A 16,455-nucleotide genomic window follows, 5' to 3' on the forward strand; every position below is an offset into this window, starting at 1 on the left:
TCAGAGCCAGGGACCAGAATGATCCTACTATTCCCTTTATTTGGTTAATTTCTTGTGCCTTTAACTCCCATCAGAAACAGCATAATTACAGACCCACTGAAAAGTCATTATGCCAAACAGCTTGCTGTACTGTAGTGTTTTTTTCCTGTACCTCCCCTTAATTTGAGCTGGGCTTCATGTCATTGTTAATGATGATGTAAGGGGAAAACAGAAGAGATGCAGCAAGTTAGTTGCTTGTGTGCTTGTATGTGTTCAACCTCTAATGATCACACACACACACACACACACACACACACACACACACACACACACACACACATCAGTGCAGATTTGGCATGTAGCAGATCATTGATTAAATATTAGGTACTTTTAATAATGTGAAATAGTCTGTATAATAATGTGCTTAGCTTATAACTTATAGGAAGTAATAAATGTAAACATTTCCTGAGGATTCATTAACAGGGTTGAGTTACCGCTACTAGTTGTTTATCAAGCATCTCAATAACCCTGAAAGTTGTGCCTAATATGTTTATCTGACACCGCTGTCTTGGTGTTGATCCTACAACATCATAATTAATGTTGATGCAGGACCATCATTGGAAATTAATTATAGTGTTATTTTATACATGAAGGACTTTAGTTTACCTTTCAGTATATAATACATTTCTTTAAAAAACCTTATTTATACTGTATCACTGATCATAGTCATACATGGATCATTTTCATCAAGTTCATCATTTGAAATCCCTGTTTTTATGTTCATTCTACGTCTTTTGGTTGTGAAACACTTGGTGAATGTCATTCATTATTATCATTATTATATTATCTTAACATTGGGATTAAGGAGGAGGGATGAAACACTGCTTGCGTTCCTGGTCATGTGGATCTTCTCTGCCAAGCATCCTGCTATCCAATGTACAGGCATTAGATAACAAACTGGACAACCTCTGTGTTTGCATCAGTTTCCAACGGGATATTAGGAACGGCAATGACCTGTGATTCACTGAAACTTGGCTAAATCCTGGACTACTGGACAGCAGCGTTCAATTAGTGGACTCTTTTTCTGTATACAGATCTGACACAACAGAGGATTGTGGCAACAAAAAAGAAGGAGGCATGTGTTTTATGGTGAATAAGGATTGCTGTGACAGTGGGATTATTAAAATGCAATCCTGTTCTTTCTACCTGATCTGGAGTTATTGTGAATCAGAGGCAGACTGCATGCCCTATCAAGAGAATATACATTGATCATTATCACAGCGGTCTACATCTCAACACAGGGGAGTCCAGAGGCTACCCTGTGGGATCTCTGCAAAGACTTGAACTGCTCACAGACCAGTAATCCTATTGTTGCACTCATTGTTGCTGGAGACTTCCATCAGACTAACCTTAAGAAGGTTATGTCTGACTTCCACCAACATACTGACATACTGTGCTACAAGGGGAATAAATACTCTGGATCGTTGCCACATGCCATTCAAGGAAGACAGTGACCAGGCGGTCATCCTGCTGAGGTCTAAGTATGTAGACAAACTACAATCATGCCCCCAGTGAGAAGTAGGTGAATTTTCAGGTCAATCAGAGTTCACCCTAATGTGTACAATTGCACCACTAAATGCCACCGAATCCAACACACTGGTCCTTTTAAAGGAGGGATAAGACAAACATGCCTTGCAACTTCTTTCAGACAAAATGACTAGACATCAGGAGTCCAAACTGAGATAAATTCTGCCTGTACAGTACGCAGATGACATTTCACTATACGTTAACTATAAATTGGTACTTAATTGTGTACTGCCAAGCCAACAAGCACTGGCTTTGTTCCCATTTGATAATTTACACGTAGGAGGTAAGAACTTGGATGTGCATGTTTCACTTTTATCTAATGTTGAACTTAATGAGAAGTACTTGAAATAGGATTTAGGTCAGCTGTGTTTGATATATAGAATTACTGTAAAATATAGTAATACATGAATGTCATAATTGTATGTACTATGTCACATCCTTGTGCTTTCTAAAGTCATCTATAAAGCTGAGAGAAAACGTAATCAGGACAATGTGCACATACAGAAAGAGGATACGAGGGAGAGGGAGATGTGATCCGGCTCTACTGAAACCGCTGACAACAGAAAGAGCAGAAAAATGAAGAAGCAGAGGGAGGAAGAGAGCGAGCGGGAATGAAAGAAAGACTGTCAGGCCAAGATAAAGCTAGTCCTCCTCCCCGATGCGCAGTTGTGGCCACTAAGAAGTTATTACTCAGTGGGGTCAGATGCAATCTTTTTTTGCTTCTCTTTCCACTGCCCCACAGGTGGACCCACACACACAAACACACATGCTCTCTCTGTCTCTCACTCTCTCTCTCTCTCTCTCTCACACACACACACACACACACACACACAGAAGAGCAACAAAAAATGTTACAAGTCTGAGGCCTCACACACAACAATACAGTGGGGGGAGGCAAACACAATGAACACACACTAGTAAGACTTGTCAATTATTTCCGCGCAATGTAAAAAAAAGCACGCACACACACACACACACACACACACACACACACACACACACACACACACACATACATACATAGACTGACCCTAACCCGAACCTTAATCTTGACCTTACCCTAATCTTAAAACAAGTCTTCACCCAAACAGTTAATGATTTACGTTACAGGGACTCAAAAAAGGAAAGGAAGGCGAGTCCCCACAATGTGGCTCTCTAAACAGATTTATGTCCTCACAGCATGAGTAATACATGTCCATCCACACACACACACACACACACACACACACACTTGTCACTACAGACCAGTGTAAGAGGTCACAGAAATGAAGCTCATTGTTTATTCACTCTTTTAAAAGTCCAGGTACACTCATAGCACTGGATTGGTTTAAAAGTCAATGCTTGTGCTTGTGCTCTTTTCCTCCCTTTCCTCTGTCTTAGTTCCCTATCAGGCAACGCCCCTGTCAAAGTTTTTTTTTTTGCGTTGCTATGGAAACTGTGTGGGCATCTCTATCAAACAATATAACAGGAGCAAAAATATGAACGTGAAAAAGAGAGGTGTATGTGACAGAGAGACAGGTGTGTGTTTCTTGTGTGTGTGCCTGAGAAAAAGGTGTGTGAGTGTGAGGGGGAGAAAGCGAGAGTCAAGCAGGAGAAAAAACAGCAAACAGCCTTCTGTAGTGAAAGAGGAATGTATGTGCAAACACTGAAACATGATTAACTCACTGGCTATACTGTCATCCAGCTGGAAAGTGTTACCTTCTGCATGACTTATACCTGTATACCCGTGTCTGCCTAACATGCCAAAATTGCACTGGTTGCTCTTGATGTTATTACACCAAAAACATACACAATAGTCAGTGTGGTCAGAAATTTGCAAAGCTAAAAGAAGAAAAGAATAAAATAAAAATCTACTAGATAATTAAGGGGTTAGATATAAAAGAAAGGCCTTTAAGGGAAAGTAGGTTATAATATTAAATGTCATTTTACCATAATTACCTGTAGCTATGGATCAGATTTTCAATGAGGTACCTGGTCTGTCAACTTTAACTCTAACTTTATTTTAAAATTACAAAAAAAATCTCTGTACAAAAAAAATGCTTAAAAACACAAGCATGGAAATAGGTAAGACATGTTGCACATTTACCCAAAGCGCTCCTCCCTGGATGAGGCCTGTGAGAATATTAAAGACATGACAGGTGAAAATTATACAATCCAAAGGTGTTAAATTATTGAGTATAAACTCTAGCTAGCTCTTGATGAGTTTAAGGAAATAGTAGTAACATAAAGTATTAGAATAACAGTACCCTTGTGGTCTGTGTGTGCACGGGGGCTCAAGGGAGAGCTTCATTCTAAGCCAGAATGATTTCCCTAATGGAAACCAAGCTCTTTACTCAGGGACAGAAGTCAATACATGGTGGGTGCCCTGCAACACCACAGCCTTCCAATGGCTATTGGATTGCCGAGGAATAAGTACTTTGCTCATCCACACCCTAACATTAGTTGATGAGGGAGTCATTACTTTACAACGCTGAACACAAGCTCTAATCATTGTTTCCCACTTTGCCCTGAAATGTTTCATGGATTTGAATGATTAACAGCCTTATGCTTTAGGACTCCTTTGGTTCAGTACACCCATTGCAAGCCTTCCCATCAGGTCAGAGGAGATAACTGTTAGGGGTGACTGAGTCCTGCTAGGGACCATGGGATCTGAAGTCACATCAGACCATGATGAAAGAGTGAGCAGAATGGTCTTGGAATGGGATTACAGCATGGAGCTCAGACTGTCCAGTGCCTTGCAATGAGCATCTCAGACAATAACAATGCTTTTGTATGCATCTTATATAGAGCCTGACTTTTGGACCATTTTTGACCCACTTGTGTCATTACTTGGGTCCTTCCTTGGCACATAAACTATATAGCAAATATTACCAGCTCTTTTGCTCTGAAGGTAATCCTTACAGAAGGTGGAGACATAACGGAGTTACTTAAGAGAAAGAAAGAAATTATGACGACAGGCGTAAATTCTCATTTGATGAAAATTCTGTCACAATATGACAGGAGGTAGATGAATATCTATGCCATATGAGTGTGGAAAACCAAGGGTTTAGGTTGCATTTGGCAAATCTACTTTCTATCTTGTGCACTCCTTCATGTCTTTCCTCTTTTCTTCTCAGGCTGTTGACAGGGCAATATTTGGAGGTACTGCCCTGTCGGCATAAAACGTTTCATAAAACGTCAAAACAAGATTAGGAGGAGTACTTGGGTTAAAAACATGCAGGAAGACGGTGACTGTCGCAGGATTGTATTGAAATTCATTTAAAGTTAGAGCAAAATTCTCTCTGGTGCAACCCAGCTGCTGCTCAGCTGCACGGCAGCTATAAATAAACCAGTATACCATGCTGACACCTGAATGTCACACCATGAATGCACAGTGCCGGATTTCTATCATCCAGGCAACAGAGAAGGCCACATATTTGTTTAATCTCATCTGGATTTGGGTGATTTGTATTTGTGCCAGTTTTTACTGGATCATTTGAGCTCCTGCCCACCCCTCCACCCCACCCCTCTGTGGCATCTGTGCTGCAAAACTCATTGGGTTTAGTGATGCAGATTGTTATTTTACTACACACTGGGAAACCACATTACCACAAATGGTTGCAGTATTGGGGTTAAAGAGGGAATCTAATACTATGAAGTACATGTAGCCAAAATTCCAAACTCATACTGTATCTTCATCAGGTGCATGTATGACTGGGTAAATAATGTAGGTCTGCAAGGTTTGAGTTACCACACTCCCATTTTAAATGTCTGCTTACATGTTTACATGCAGATATTGTACCATACTTAATGTTAGTATACAGTTGTGCAGTGGTTGACAACGATTTTGTCATTGAGTGCTCTAAGGCAAGGTTAAGTGAGCTATCCATATGGTTGAACTAAAGTGACTGTGCCTCTTTGGCAGTTTCAGTGATTCATTTAGTGTAAGTAGAGAGCTTCGTGTTGGCTCATTAGCCATACAGTTTAATCCATGTTTTCAGCTCACGATGCTGCACAAACACCTCCTGAAAAACTTTCGGTGAAATAAAGTGATGCTTCGAGATCTGGCAGATTTTTCTTATATGTTAATCCATTTCCATTTTTAAACCAAACATAAACGTAACTTGTCTATTTTAAAGCAAACCCAACCCTCTGTTTGGCAGGCGAATCACAGGCAAATCGCAATATTTCTGCCCATAACCCTGGTTGAGAGCCATATTTCTGTGCTATGTTGGTTTCCAGGATTTTTGTAAGGTAAGGAAGATGCACAGTGTAGAAAGATTAAATCCCAGCTGTCAGCAGGTGGAATCAGCAGGCTGTGAGAGAGAGACGAGGAGGAAGACATTGAGAAAGAGCGACTGTTACAGTTAGGTGCAGTAACCACATAAAGTGTCCAGAAAACAGAACAGTTTGTCCCAGATTTTGAGGGAACAACAGAGCATACCTCCGACTGGAAACTGTGACAAAACATCTTTTTGCAATTTTATCATTCTGCTTGATCTTTTCTAGATCTGCTTTGTATGTTGTTGTGTAGGTCCCTGGTTTGGAAGCACTTTTTAAAGGGTTGATAATTATCCTTTTAGTTTTTTATTTCTAGGCACAAACGACTCAAATCTCAAATGTTGCTGTAAATCTTTCCAAAGAAGTAACTGATTTGTATTCTTTTTTTTTTTTTTTTTTTTAATCATTTCTACATCGGAGGATGTTTCCACTGTTTCAGACAGTATACATACATTACTGTTATAACACATTGCTAGGATATATATTTAGATGTATAAAGTAGGTCATCTTAAATCGCACAGTCTGATTGGTTACTAGGTTGAGTGTACTTAATCACATGAGAGTCTGACACCATAGGCTGACTTTCCATCCAGAGTCAGAAGAGCTTTCCCTAATGTTTTCTAAGTGACTTTATTTACCTAAACCACTAATTACTATATCTTTGGCTGTAACATGGTTGCTCATACATGTAGAAAAAAGATGAGCAATTAGCAGCTCAAACTCACCTTGTTCACCACCAAAACAGTTGAATACAGGCAGTTATTCCAAACTGGCTAACTGCCTTACAGCATCTGCAAGCAGCCAGCAGAATCATTTATTTATTTATTTTTTATTAGTATTTTTGTGTAAATTAATTGTTTTTTCTCTTTGTGTAATAGAATTATTATTAAACACATTTAATTGGAAAAGTTCTATTACTTTTGAATTACAACACATTTTTTTCCCCACATGCTGTTTAAAACAACAACTCCAGACTCTGGTGTCTCACCTCATCTCATCCAAAAGTCCTGAGACATATTTTTCAACCTTAATGAAACTCTCACATTTTCAAAATGAGGAACTGTAATATTTCACGCCACAGAATGTCTCCCTGCAGCATAAAGGCTGAGGTATTACTTGGGCAACAATGAACCTTTTATCTTTGATTAAATGAGTTCTAAAGACCATGAGCTCGGTTAATTGGTTAATTGCTCTTTTTAAGTTTTGAGTGAACTTTAAATTAACCTCTTAAGCTCCAAGGGGAGTTTACAGCACATTTGGATATGCCGTCTATTACGGAACAAATCTGCTAAGAAATGTCACATCGGGGACTAAGTTTCTGCTCCCATCCCGGGCGAGTGATGCTGATAAACACCTGCGACACAAAACAAATGTAGTTAGGTTTCAATCTGGAGGTCTTGCTAATGACTAGAACATACTTCAAACCAAGGCCATTTCATGTAGTGAGCCAGACAGCACTTATGCTGCATTAAAGGTTATTTTTCCCACGCTGATATCAAAAGGAAATATTAAAGAAAGTGTTCACACAGGGGTGTCCCCAGCTGGCATTTCCTCTCAGAGAAGACAAACAGCTCTCAGGATGGCGTCTGCTCTTTCTCCTCTGCCTTTCACTCCCTGTCTCTCTAGTCTTTTGTTTTCTTTTCAGACCCTGTCATGCCACATATTTCTGTTCTTATTGAACTCTTATCCTGATTATTAGTGTAACAGTAATAAAACACAATGCCTGGTTTATAACTATGATCCAAACCTTTGCTTAACCTTTGAATTAAGAGTCTTTTAAGTATACTTGGCCTGCCTGGAGCATCTGCTTTTGGGTCATGTTTACCCCAAACACATTTTACACAACTCTTTTTATGAAAGTATGCGTGCTCTGCAAAGTAAGGGTCAGCCAGTGCATAAAGATGGCCCTCTGTGATCGAGCCTGTTTTGGCAGATGATGAATCAGAAGTCCTTCACAAAGCTGATATAATGGTTTTAGTTAATATTCCAATCATTTTACTTTATTAACCAATACGCCACCGTAATTCAAGCAGAATTTCAATTAGCTTGCACCCCTACAGGGAGGTGAGTAAATATGTAAAGAGCGCAGAATGTGTTTTAGATTTAATTAGGGGCTCGTGACTCTGCAACCCAAATGTCATCACCAAGTCCTGTGCTTTTTCATGACGACAGACGAGTGCTGCACACCATGACCACAAATCACTTGACATATACAAGACGGCAAAACTTTTGCAGCCGATTTGTCATCATTGTCAGAAATATGCAGTAGATACCTCATTAAGCACTGTTGCTTTTACCATTGTAAATACAATCAGATGCTGTATTTACACAGCAACCAATCATCATCAAGGAAAGAGGTGGAGACTGGTCCAATACAAAAATGTGCCGACAGTCTACAGAAGTTGCTAATCCAAGAAATCTCTTTCCATATATACATACAGAAAGTTAAATTGTATGGAGTCAGTTGCAGACAAAAATGACAACAGCCATCATCATCATCATCACTGGATTTCAACTTTTAAACTAAAGGTCATGATGCAGTGACGCAAATACAGAGGAGCGGGCGTGGTGCAAGACTGATTTTGAACCTTGAAATAATGGAGACACTTTCACAAAGTTGGAGCAGCAGTGTTTGCTGTAAACTCAGTGTGTTTCACATTGCGAGATTGCGAGAGTGTTGTATTTCAGCCGTTCTGCTGTTCTCATATCATTCACCTGGTCCTGAACCGATATCACGACTTCCTTTTAGTGGCTTGTGACACATAATAAATTGAAGTGAAACATGTCACGTTGAAAGGCCTCCACCATGTCGGTCTAGTTTCGTTCTTTATCTCAACAGCAGACGGTGGGCTGGGAGCTGCTGTGTGGCATCGCTGTGACAGGCAGCCTTGCCAATGAGCTAGTGCCAACCAGACTCATTATCCCCCCCCTCAACCTACTTTGCTGCTTTGACAAATGGCATCTGTCTTGTGTCTTCCATTTCAGAGGGAGCCCCTGAGTTGTCTAACTCATCAGCCAATAAACACACAAGCCAGTTTGTGAAGCGCGCTGTTGTAGATGGTTTGTCACCTTATTGCTGATGAGCTGACAGGTGTTTTCAAGTCTTCTCATTATTTGGGTTGCTGTTATGAAGCAGGGATAAAGGACAGAAGTTACTGAAGATGGTAGTCAGGAGAATATAACCCCTCCAAAATTTAGATAGAAATGCAAATAAATGAATAAAACATATCTAAACCAAGTGAGCAGTTGATATTAAAAAAACAAAACAAACAAAAAAACATTTTCACTTATCTTTATGATTTCTGATAATCACTGATATCCAAGCACATTTGTTAATGAGTCTGTTGAATGGGTAACCAAATCTCTCTTTACCAGTACAAGTGTTGCCGGTATTGTTTGTGAGTCTGTGTGTTTATGTGTGTATCATCATGGCAAAATGTGGTCCTAGACACAGCTATTGTAGCAGGAACTACCACAGAAGTGATTTTCAGTACTTAGCCAGGTGTTCCTATGTCAGTGGACAGATTTTGTCAATGCGATAGCATCACAACTGTGCAAGATGCTGTCACAAAACTAGGCTGAGTTCAATGAAGAGTGTGGTCTGAGCAAATGTGCTGGAAGTAGGGGGCGGAAGGGGTCACTGGCCCCTTGCTTTATGCCCCTGGCTCACGTTTGTCACAGATCACTGTATCCCATTTTCAATCATTCCCGTCCACTCGAAGACATCAGGCAAAACTAGAGAGCATCTTGCAATGGGATCACACCAGCCACAATGCCAAATCAATGTGTACGGTGCAATGGGCCGCATGACAAGAATGACAAGAGTTTGGCAAAACATGTGACCTGCGATTTCTTCAACATGCCTAACCATCCTCACAGTCAACCTTTAACATATGTTAGTATTGACGTGTTAGTCATGAATGTAGAATGTGTCATTATTGGTCAGAAATAAATGATGAGCAGTTTGACAGGAAGGTGAATGTTGAATGTCCAGTAACAACTGAAAACCGTTCATGAATCCCGAGGAACTGTCACTGCTCACATCACGTTTGTACGACAAGGATTTCAGGACACGCTCCATTGTGATATATATATATATATATATATATGTGTGTGTGTGTGTGTGTGTGTGTGTGTGTGTGATCGATGACAGTTCTGTTGCCACACACATTTCTGAACTTCTCATTACATAATGATTTATTAATATAGTATCTGCCAGTCTTTCTGCAGTAACTCATCGTAATCTATAGTCCACTAATCGCAGTCATTCAGCTACACATTAATGATGCTCACATTTTTGTTTACCGTAATTTTACCACATCTTAAAAAACTAGATACAACAGCATTGCTGTGTTGAGGACACTGACTTGTATAATCAGCAGAACTAAAACCATAGAACCTTCGTAGGTGTCATTGCCTGATTTATGACAGGCTCAACTGGTGCCATTATACTGTGAAATTCTTCATTTAAAACAGCATCATTTTGAGGACCAATTAGTTGCCTACTTCCCACACTCGTTGGCATGGCAACCAATAAGACATGCCGTACATGATAGATTAAAAATAGATACTGGATAAAAATGTCCAGTAAATGCCATTACCATCAAAGTGTTAATTCCTTCTTCTAGCAAGCTTTAATGAGAAAGTGACAGAGGTTTGCGCACACATTTTGTGCTCAGGTGTCCATGTGCACAGCAGTCTCCCAGTCGTGTGAAATATACTTTTCATTATGGAGCAGGCAGCATCTTTTTTTTTTTCTTCCAGCAAAAACCTCAAACAGCATCTGTGTCCCGCCGGAAGAGCTTCACTCTTAGCGCTTCGCACAAAAACTTTGCCTTGTTTCCTGCACACTCCATTTTACTGCCACTTTTTCAAGTCCAATCTGATCGAATGAGCTCTTTCCTCCCTTTCTCCTTTCTCTCCTCTTTTCCTCTGCTTTCTTCTGAGGTGAAGGTTGGTAGTTACTGTCTATTTTTAGCCTGAGCTGCATTGCCTTTTAGCTTTAGACTCTTTCGCTCAGATGCATTTTTTTTTTTTCTCATGCACAATGATCCTTTAGCTCTTTCTTGTTCGCTGGCATTCCTCAGGGGATGAAGCTATAGCAGTTGGAGGAGTTTGGCAAAAAACTTTTCTTAACTACAACTAAGGCATGTGTTCAGAAAGTTACAGCAAAGGATAAAAACTCTGTGCAGGGATATCATCTCATGAGGGTGTCTGTCACGTATGCAGGGATTGGTGTTAGATACTTGCTGAGTCGCTCAATGTGTCTGAGTGCCATGTGCTGTGTGCTATGCTTGAGAGGGTTTTGAGAACAAGCCCAGATGATGCCGTCTTCCATCTTTTTCTGCGAGCAACTGGTGGCTTCGGGATGGTTTCAAGTGATCCATCACTGACCACATTTGCTTTTAACATGAATCTGAAACTGGCAGCAGCGTGGCCCTGAGGATATAGAGACAGTTTAAGATCACGAAGGTCACTCTGGATAAGAGAAGATAAGCAAAGTATCTGAAATATGGTGAACCACTTTCAATTCCATGTAAGTGTAAATGCATGATAAGTAAATGGGAGGAGGGAAATGTTGGAAGAGGCAGCAGAAACTGAAGAAATGTGTGATCAAACCTCTGTCAGGCACGAAATGAGTGAAAGGAAAAACTGGCATCAAAGAGGACACTGCGAACAGTACAGTGTAATAAACAGTAACTGTCATAATGCGTAAGCACAGATGTAATGGTAAAAGAATTGATCTGGTTCTGTCTGCACAATCAGTATTCACACATTTTGAAGATCAAACAAAACAGTGCAGCATGACAGACCAAGAGCCCCAGATTTCTCCCTATGGTCAAGACCAGCACCCTGCATTGTACCTGGCTGCCATTGTGCATATGTGTTTGAGATTCGGTGAAAGTGCTATAACATGCAGCCATTTATCATTACACCTGTTACTACAAAAAGACAGAAACCAGCAGTGATATACAATGTATATATGACAAATTTTGTAGTTAATATAAAAACAATCAAAATTAGATGTAGTGCAAGTCAACGATTGTGTTTTCCTGACTCACGAGTTTCATGTTTGGATTTTTCTAAGGAATCTCACATGGGAGAGCATGCGTCAGCTGAAATATGTGTGTTCATACATTCATGTCCAGACCTTTGTCACATGTCATCCACCTCCAGAACCTGTGCAATTTTTCAATGTCTCTCCTACGTTGCCTGTCTTTCTCCCTTGTTCAGTCTCAAATAAAGAAAAATAGAAAAGGAAATATAGCGCTAACTGAGGGCTACATCAACAAGTGGCCATTGAGGGACAGGATGGGAGGAAGGCACTTATGGATCCGTCCTTCCGCCAACAGCTTCATTAATCACGCCCCCGATCGATGGCTGCAAGGAAACAGGGGCTGCCCAGTACTTCCCACTAACAAACAACACAATAGATTTCTCCCTATTCCATCTCTCACTTGTTGTATCTTTGACCCAGTTTGTCTCTAAATGTGACTAATAGTCCACAGTCTGACCAAAAAAGCCATTAGTCCAGAGTGGACCGTCAGTCACTTACATTGTGAAGCATATCACACCAAGGTTGTGCCCTTTCTTGATATTTTGCCCCTGCACCTGCATGTGTTTGTGCATGCCACTGCAACTATTAGTGTCCTCGTTAACGATGCTTTGGATCAGGGTAATCAAGGAAGGGCTTAAAATGCAGAAAAGCATATTTCTTGAAGGATGAGCATATCACAAACATCATAATTGAACTTGTGGAAGCTTGTCAACAAAATTTACACTCATAAATACAGTGCGGTTATTTCATAGTTTCACTTTCATAGCTCTTATAATGGTGCCATTGTACCATAACACTGATAATAGTGCCTCTTTTCTGCTGATTATATCTTATCCTTTGTTGGTGTTGTGGATTGTCTCACTTCCCTTCAACTCAGATAAATGTTATGGTTCCCGGAGCTGGCCAATGAGCCATGAAGCACGCCTGATTAATTGAAAAATCTAAAGAGATAAAGACCATACCGCTGCTAAACCAGGGAGCACAAGGTAATGAAGAGATACAAACAGCAGTGCTGCAAAGCTAAGAGGTAAAAAAAGGTAGACAAAGCACTAATATTACTGAGGGAAGAAGTTGGATGTGTCAGGAATATGTAGATGAGTCATGAAAGATTATACACAACACATACCTCTGTAAAATACTTATATATGTCAATAGTAACTATTATATTCTTCTATTGATTGGCTGCCCAACACCAAGAAGCTGGATTTTAAATAATAAGAGCCTGTCAGACAGATGCTGAGGGGGGATGAAACAAAACACAAAAGCAAGAAAGTTGGCACACAGCAGAAAAGTGAGACCATGTTTGGACCATGCCAGGCAATGAATAATAACCTTCATCCCTAAGGTTACCACCTATTCAGTCCACAACCGCTCCAAGAGGAGTCAAGGTTGCAATCATGATTCACCAGGTTTTCAATTTCCTCTGTAAAACTAGTCTCTAAGTGAAGACAGTGTGTTTCTCACTGGAAGTATTTCACTGGAAAACATACATGTTATTATAGAGATAACTTCCTTTTCACCAAATAAGACACTTAATACCATTTATTAAATTCTTTTGAACAGATGTGGATGTAAGCAACAACTTGACTCGTTTGCAGAGGCGGTAAGTCTAGTAGAACAACTTTTCTGATATTTCACATGAAACAGTGGTATTGTTTTAACTGGTGTCAGTGGTAGTAAATTAGAATTCACGGCACCATCTCGAGAAAGCACAGAGATACACATTTAAAGTTTGAAATGCTTTATTAGCAATGAACATTATAAATAAATAAAACAATCTCTAAAACTATAAAACCACCATCACTCAAACCCTTTCTCTGAACAGTTGGCAATTCAACAGAAAGTTTAAAGTGCTTTGTTAAAAATGAATATTAGAAGTAAACAGAGCAATCTATAAAACTTCTAAACTGAGTGTCTTTGGTTCATCAGTCAACAGCCTTCTCTCTCCCTTTCTCTATATCTGTGTAAATTATTTTTCCAAGTGTATTTTTGTCACTCCTTGCTGCAATGAGTAGCTGTTTGTCTTTCGTGGTGCTGAACAGGACTGTTAGGAGTCAAGAGTGCTGAGGAATTCACTCCTCTTGAGCTCCAGCGAGCATCTGTTCCTGCTGTCACTCCATTTGTTGGCCATTGTGGACAAATTTTCTCTCCACAGATCCAGTGGATGCTGGAATGCTCAGGCTGACAATGGACAGCATGTCAGGCAGATCCGCTGCTTGAAAGAGAGCCATCCACTTCGAAGTCACACCTTTGGACTTCCACTCATCTTCTTCACTGTCTCCAAGGCCCTTCAAAATGGTATTTGCTGTATTCATCATATAGGTCATCCATGTTGACTCTAAGGATGAGGATGAGCTTAACGGTGACCCTCTCAATATCACAGAAGGCGAGAATGCCATGGTGCAGAAAAAGAGGCTGCAGGCAGCCAGTTATTGTCTGAAAAGTGGAACCAGTTCTCAGATTGCCTTGTTAAGAAAGGCAGTGAAGTCTGCTTTTGCCAACAGTCAAGCAGAGTCTGGTGCTATTCTGTAGATTTTACTGCACAAGCATGCAATAGAGCAAAACCGAGGCTGGTTCACGAGCACAGACACTGAAGGACAAACAGATTCTCCTGTCTTCTATACCTTTGCTGAGCAACCCCAACTGAGTTTCATCTCTAGCTCTCCCACAACCTTTTTTTTTTTTTTTTTTTTTTTTTAACCATACTTTCATTTGCATTTCCACCATTATATTTTGCTTAAGGTCTATGGTTGGCCCCTTGCCCTTTGGCCACCTGGTCATTTGGTGATGAGTTCTGTAACTATTGGTGTCCTGGCCCAGCTTAGTTCTAAAAATGAAATATGAACATATGAGTATCACGGGGTATATCTCAGCTGGGTATCACAGGGGTATTGTCTCAGCTGGCCGGTACTTTCCAGAGCTGGTGGCATGTTAGGTTCTTTCCTGAGCCTGTCTGTTTAGGACCTATACGTATTCTGATCTGAGCATAAATGTTTTAAAGAAAAATACACCACAGTTTTCTCTGAACACTCACTTTTTTTACTTACTTTGGGGTGCATGCTCTACCAGGTGAGCTACCAAGGCAGCCCCCACTTACATTACTTTTACTTTCACTTCCTTTTCTGCTTCCTTCCTAAACACACAAACAACACAAAGCATGTCCTGCCTTCTTCTACTACAGCAACCTTCCCATGTGTTTCCTGTAGAAACACAGCTTCCACTACAGTGTCAGAGCTCAATGGTAAATCCCCACAGATGACAGCTTGGCTCACTTGAGTATGTACAAATTTCCACTGTCAAAGATGAAAACACTCATCCACCATCCTGACTTCAACACCCTTTGCAGTACAATATACTGTACAGTATATATGAGCATCATACTACCTCCTTACTGCATTGACACTGAATGTTGGCATTATGCAGCATGTGGTACAGATATGTAAAACATGGCTGCAATTCCCTTTTGAATCAAAGATGGAGAGATGGAGGATTTAATGAGTCTTTTACTGTCCTTAGTGTAGATTTTCTCCAGCGCTAGGTACTGCACCTTGTAGCAGCTTGTCTCTGACATGGATTTAAAGGCAGATAACATGTGGAAACCCTGGTGATTTTACTCTGCCCTCACACCCGCTTCTCTCCCCTCATCTCCCTGTAATTTATCACCTCATTAGCGCACAGCCCTGGAGGATTTTTCAAGGTGTTGTAGGTGTAACACATCCAGATGGATGTTTCCAGCACTGCCATTTTATTTGTTCCATGCTGTTTACATCCTCCATGCAATGCACTGTAGTTGTACTCCTGGAGCTTTGGCCATGTGAGACACAATATGCCTTGTAGCACACTGGGTTACTGTATTACCTCTTGGACCATTTTGGACACAGGATGTGTAGGAAGAAAACCCAAAAGGTTTCAAACAAAAATTGTCTCCCATGCCCCACTGTGACTGGAATCCTCTCTTCGGAGAATATGCCCCTTCTACTTATATTCAAACAAAACAAAGCACCAGGGGACCAGAGTTAAGAAGCTGTGTACAGAGCAGTGGTTTGACAGCAGGAACTGTCAAATGGCATCTTTATTATGTTCCATGAGGAGTCCTGGAGGACCGCACAAGCATCTGTTTCCCCTCTTTGCTGCCACTACAGTCATACAGAAATCAACCAGCTTTACTTTACCCAGTTGACACAAGAGGACACGATTTAGAGGAGCAATGCATCCCAGACAAATGTATTGCAGGGGAGAGAGTGAAGGGAAGTGGATCTTAAGTGTGTTGGAACGTTGTGATCCATTGTTTGGCTTTACTGTTGTGCACGCACATTTACTTAAGTACTCTACTGGAGTACAGTTATGTCAGCCTACAAACAAAATCAACGAAGAAATTAGAATGCACTAATAGAAATTAAATGCCATGCAAACATACACAGGTGTTTTAAGTTACATGGCTGATTAGACCTACTCAGGTTGGGAGCTGGCACTGCATGATGATGCTGGGATTTACATGAGGTCACCATGTATTGTTCTCATAAGAAGGAAGAAACCAGACAAAACTAACTTGTGTGCAAAAAGGTTGAAGA

This window comes from Chaetodon auriga, chromosome 3 (genome assembly GCF_051107435.1).
Source record: "Chaetodon auriga isolate fChaAug3 chromosome 3, fChaAug3.hap1, whole genome shotgun sequence".
Classification (NCBI taxonomy): domain Eukaryota; kingdom Metazoa; phylum Chordata; class Actinopteri; order Chaetodontiformes; family Chaetodontidae; genus Chaetodon; species Chaetodon auriga.